Source organism: Cyprinus carpio, chromosome A22 (genome assembly GCF_018340385.1).
Source record: "Cyprinus carpio isolate SPL01 chromosome A22, ASM1834038v1, whole genome shotgun sequence".
NCBI classification, from domain to species: domain Eukaryota; kingdom Metazoa; phylum Chordata; class Actinopteri; order Cypriniformes; family Cyprinidae; genus Cyprinus; species Cyprinus carpio.
In genome coordinates, this window is record NC_056593.1 from 5,609,895 (window position 1) to 5,615,432 (window position 5,538).

The following is a 5,538-nucleotide window of genomic DNA, read 5'->3' on the forward strand; positions in this document are numbered from 1 at the left end:
ACAGGAAATTTTTTCCTTTGAATTGAGCAATCAAATATTTCTATGTTTAATTATTATTATTATTCCGAAATGAAATTGTCATTTTGATCATTTAAATTTAGACCAAACCAAAAATGCTCCCCACTGTACGCTGGAATATCACTGTGAGTCAACTTGCATGTTAATTAATGCGATTTCTTTTTGGTTAGACATTAAAAAAAAAACAGCTCATGAAAAGACATTGTTGCAAAACATATTGCATAAGCAAAGCCAATGAAGACATTAGAAAAAGACATTAGAATTATGTACAAAAGTTCAGATGTTGTGAATATTATATTTAAAATACTGATACCAATCAATATTTAAATATATATATATATATTTGAATACCCACTATATATCAGAGCAGCAGCTATTGGTCAGTCTGATTAACTCTTTTGTCCAATTCATAACTGTTAAATATCCTTCAGCCGGTAAAAAGGACAGGAGAAAAAAGCTCAGAGAAAAACAAAACAAAAGCAAATAAATTAAACCTCATTCACCAGAACACCGTATGAACATCATCTATGTGAATTTAGGAATTCTCCAGGACAAAATAAAAATCATTCCTCTACAAAACAAAGGTTTGTTCTAAAAGAATATAAGCCATCCCATAGTTCGACACTTTAAAGTCATTGTTCTAAAGAAATCAACACAAGCATTGATAGACACTTCTCTTTTTATAGGCCACTTAAAAAAAGGCCACTATCTTAAAAGATTTCCACTTTTTAAAAAAAAAATAAAAAAGAGAGAGAGACACGAAATAAGCATCCAAAGGAGAAGGAAGTGGACTTTGAGGTGACCTAGCCGAAGCAGCTTTTCTGGTAGATTTAGTCATGTTCACAGTTTGCTCTTCTCCACTGCCCAACTTGGCAAAAGTGTAAAAGTGTCAGAAAGCGAATGGTGCGTCAGATGATGGGCGATATAACGTCCGTTTTCGTCGTAACCATACTAGTGTAGCTGTGAGATGGAAACAATAACAACAACGACGACGACAAACAAAAAAGACCTGAGATCTGTATCTTTAAGGGCCTCTGCAAAAATAACGCATTTAAAAACTTTTCTTTAAAAAACCGAGAGAGAAAAAGCCGAGGCGAACGTTAGGACGGACTTGATCTGGGTAAAGACAGAATTCTGCCATTTTTCTTTCCACCGTTCATATGCGTATAGGGCACGTGCTCCTCGTAATTGCCCCGTAGGCCCACCGAGGGGCCGTTGTCTCTGCTGAGGCTCTCCTCACGTTGAGAATAGGATGAGGGGTCCAGTGGTATGCTCTCCATGTTCTCGAAGTCCATGTCGAACTCCTCGCTCTCGGGCGGTTTGTTCTCCTCGCTGTAGAAGAAGGAGACCTCTTGGAAAGTGGGATGCAGGTCCTCCTTGATCATCTCGATGATCTCCAGGAAAGCGGGCCGCATCTTCGGGTTGTACTGCCAACACATCTGCATGAGGTTGTGCCTGGGAGAAGAGTTAGAGCGAGAGAAGACAATCTTAAACCACATAAACCTCATTCTCCAAGCCGAGGCTTGGTATATGGATAAATAAATATGGATGAAGATTTTTTCTTTTGTCAAAATGCTACATTTAATAAATAAATTCAATAGGAATAAAAAGAAACTGATTCCACAAATCAAACACAGAAGTTGCATTTAAATTAGATGTATTTACAGACGGTTTAATGCAGCTTAGTGATGTCTTGAAAGCATATAATCATAGAAGAAGATACATATCGTACACCACTACTTGGATGTTTGAATTGAAGAAAATTATCAATATGGCTTGTTTACTGCTGAAAAGATCAGAATACATTGCATTTTGGATAGGGACGTACCAATTTTTGGAAAGTGAGAATGTCAAAAAAAAAATAAATAAATGTTTCAACCAAAATATTTTTTTTTGCCATTATTTATTGAAATAATGCCATAAAACTTTAAAATGTCTGCTTTATTACTAAATCCTGAACAGCATATCATATACACAATAACCCAAAAAACTTCAGTTTGTTTTGCAGCAAAAAAGACAACAACAACAAAAAAATGCTGGTTTTGGATACTTGATGGCAACAGGAAATGTTAACAGGTTTCATAAGCTAAAGCAGCAAAACTTACTGTACTTTGTCAGCCAGGAAAAGACTGACATGACTCGTTTCTTGCTGAAAAGATCAGGACACATTGCATTTGCATTAGTGATCCACTTAATTTTGGAAAATAGAAATGTTTGGTCTCAACAGCAAAACAACAACAACAAAAAAAAACTCTATTTTGACCGAAATAGTTTGGAGACCAAAATCATTGACTGCCGACGAACTTTACAATGTCACAGTTTATCACCTGTGAACACAAAATCCTGAATATGAACTTTATTTTTCAGAATTTTGGCTAAATGAAAACTTCTGTTTTAGACACCGGATGCCAAAAAGGGATGTCAACAGGTTTCTTAAGCTAAACCATCCAAACTTATTAGGTCCACCAGCTACCACAATGGTCTAATATTGTCTTTCAACAAGATGTATTTCTATGTCGGTACTTACATTCTCTCTGGACAGTTATCAGGTCTGTCCAGGTATCCTCCATCCATGACAAACTTGAGCACTTGCTCGTTGGACAGTCCCTGGTAAGGCTGCTCGGCAAGTGTGCTGATCTCCCATAATACCACTCCGAAAGACCTAAAAGTCAGCAGATTTTTATTACAGCACTGCCAGCTCAATAGGCTGGGACCGTCCACATACGCGTTCATTTTGGTGGAACCAAAAATGTCCACTCCTGCACCTGGAGGGTCAATGTCCAGCAGACTCCAACCAGCTTCAACACACTTGCCTGGAAGTTTCTAGTAATCCAGAAGACCTTAATTAACTGGTTCAGAGTTCTGCAGGACAGTGTAGTTTTTCATTTAGGTTTGGTTTCAAAAATGGGATTGGAGAACTTATAGAATAGTTTGTTGTTAGGTATATTTTTTTTTTAGTGGTTTAAGTGTTATTCTAAAAAATTCCAAAGAGAAGAAATACCCACCAGCAATCTGAGTGAGCGGTGAAAACACCATCTTTTAGGGACTCTGGTGCCATCCATCTGACGGGCAATAAGCCCTTCCCGCCCTTGCGATAGTAATCAGTCTCATAGATGTCTCGCGTCATACCAAAATCTGCAACAAAAAAAAAAAAAAAATCAAGATTTTTCGTCCTTCGAATCCAGAGTTTCACACTAAATATGCTCCAGTCTGGTCTTCTTACCTCCAATTTTCACAGTGAGATCTTCAGCCACCATGCAGTTTCTGGCAGCAAGGTCTCTGTGGACGAACTTCTTAGCGCTGAGGTACGCCATGCCATCTGCTATCTCTGCTGCCATTTGGATCATCTCCTTCAGGGTTGGCGGTGGACGACCTGGGTTATTCTGTTAAAAACCCATTGAAATCAGTGATCACAGCTACAGGCTACTGTTAACTATTGATTGTGATGTTTCATAGACTGATATAGCCCTTGAAGGTGAAGGAAAACTGGATAATTTAACATAAAATGACAGCATTTGGTCCATTTTACTGTGGGCCAAAGGTGCAATGAAATTGGGGGCTCGTCCGGGATACAACGATTGGGGGATGGGGTCATTCTACATTAGAAACATGAAGACTTACCTCAGAATCAGGTCTCAAGCTACGCAGGTAGCTTTTCAGATCTCCATGTGTCATCAGTTCCATGACAACCAATGTCGGTTGCCCCTTAGATACCACACCGAGCAAGCGGACCTAGACGAACAAGTTGAACATTTAAGACAAAGTTGATTCTGCCTTGATTGTTTCTCCAGGATCTCCACACTCACCACGTGATGGCAGCTAAAAGCTTTCATGACCGAAGCCTCATTGAGGAACTCGATTCTCTCACGCAGGCTCGCCGACTCGTTGACGGTTTTAACAGCCACTCGCGTCTCCGGTTCGCCCTTCACAATGTCTTTAGCAATGCCTTCATACACCATTCCGAATGATCCCTGACCGAGCTCTCTCATTACGCTGATCTTCTCCCGAGGCACCTCCCATTCATCTGGGATGTACACTATAAACACACAAATTATATTTTTCAAATTTTAATAATAATATTTTCTTTTTTTTTTGCTTTCCAACAAAAAAATATGTAAATTGAAAGCTATAAAACAACAAAAAGAGTAAATATGCTATAATTTTTATTCCATTGCTGCAACTTTTCTGACAACCAGTTAGTCAGTTCATTATTTTATTTTTGCTGTGCTTGAAATATAAAATTGAAGGCTATAAATTAAAAAATTATATATATGTACAATAATATATATATGTGACCCTGGACCACAAAACCAGTCTTAAGTGTCAATTTTTCAAAATTGAGATCTATACATAATCTGAAAGCTGAATGAATAAGCTTTCCATTGATGTATGGTTTGTTATGATTTGACAACTATACAACTACACTAAATCTGGAATCTGAGGGTGCAAAAACAATCAAAATACTGAGAAAATCGCCTTTAAAGTTCTCCAAATGAAGTTCTAAGCAACGCATATTACTAATCAAAAATTAAGTTTTGATATATTTACAGTAGGAAATTTACAAAATATCTTCATGGAACATGATCTTTACTCAATATCCTAATGTTTTTTGGCATAAAAAACAAATCTATAATTTTGACCCCATACAATGTTTTTTGGCTATTGCTACAAATATACCCCAGTGACTAAAGACTAGTTTTGTGCTCCAGGGTCACATATGTATATATACACACACACACACACACACACACACACACACACATTTCATTCCAGCGCTTTGATAAGTTTTTTTTTAATTCTTTGATAAATTAGATAAAGATGCTAAATTTTATTTACAGGATTTATTTATTCTTATTTTATTTAGACAGACTTATTAATAATGACATTAATGCACAATCTCTAAAATCATCTAAAAAGATATCTTACCATCATTTGCACTTAAATATTCTGGGTTTGAGGAAGCAATCAGTGGGCCAGTCGGTCCTTCAGTTTGTCTGAGAGAAAAGATATTTATACATGATAGCATTGTCTAGATGATAAACAAGGACTAAATTTAAGAGTGTCTTACACGTACTTCTTCCTAAGGACAATGAAGACTGTACTGGCCAGAAACAGCAGTACAATGATGCAGATGAGCGGGCCGATGATGATTTTCATGTTCATATCCCCTGTAAAACAAGTACATTAGAGACCATAGTGGCCAAAATGGCAGCAAAAATTTTATAAATATAGTGAAGCTTACTGTCTTGAACAAAGAAGTATGCAGGCTCCGTCCAGGAACCGTTGCTGGCCAGCGAAGTGGCACGTATTCTCACACTGTAATTCCCGGGATGCCCTACTCGTAATCGATAGCCATTCATTTTTTCATAAGCGATTCTGGACACACAGATTTGATCCTCCTGAGGGACAAAAAATATATACATAAAAAAAAAAAAAAAAAAATATATATATATATATATATATATATATATATATATATATATATATATATATATATATATATATATACACACACACCTC

The 5,538-nt window shown here is 36.9% G+C and overlaps 1 pseudogene; it reads right to left on the reverse strand.

The window, feature by feature from the left end:
• Positions 1–5,538, reverse strand: part of LOC109046906 — a 65,320-nt pseudogene continuing 59,782 nt past the window's right edge.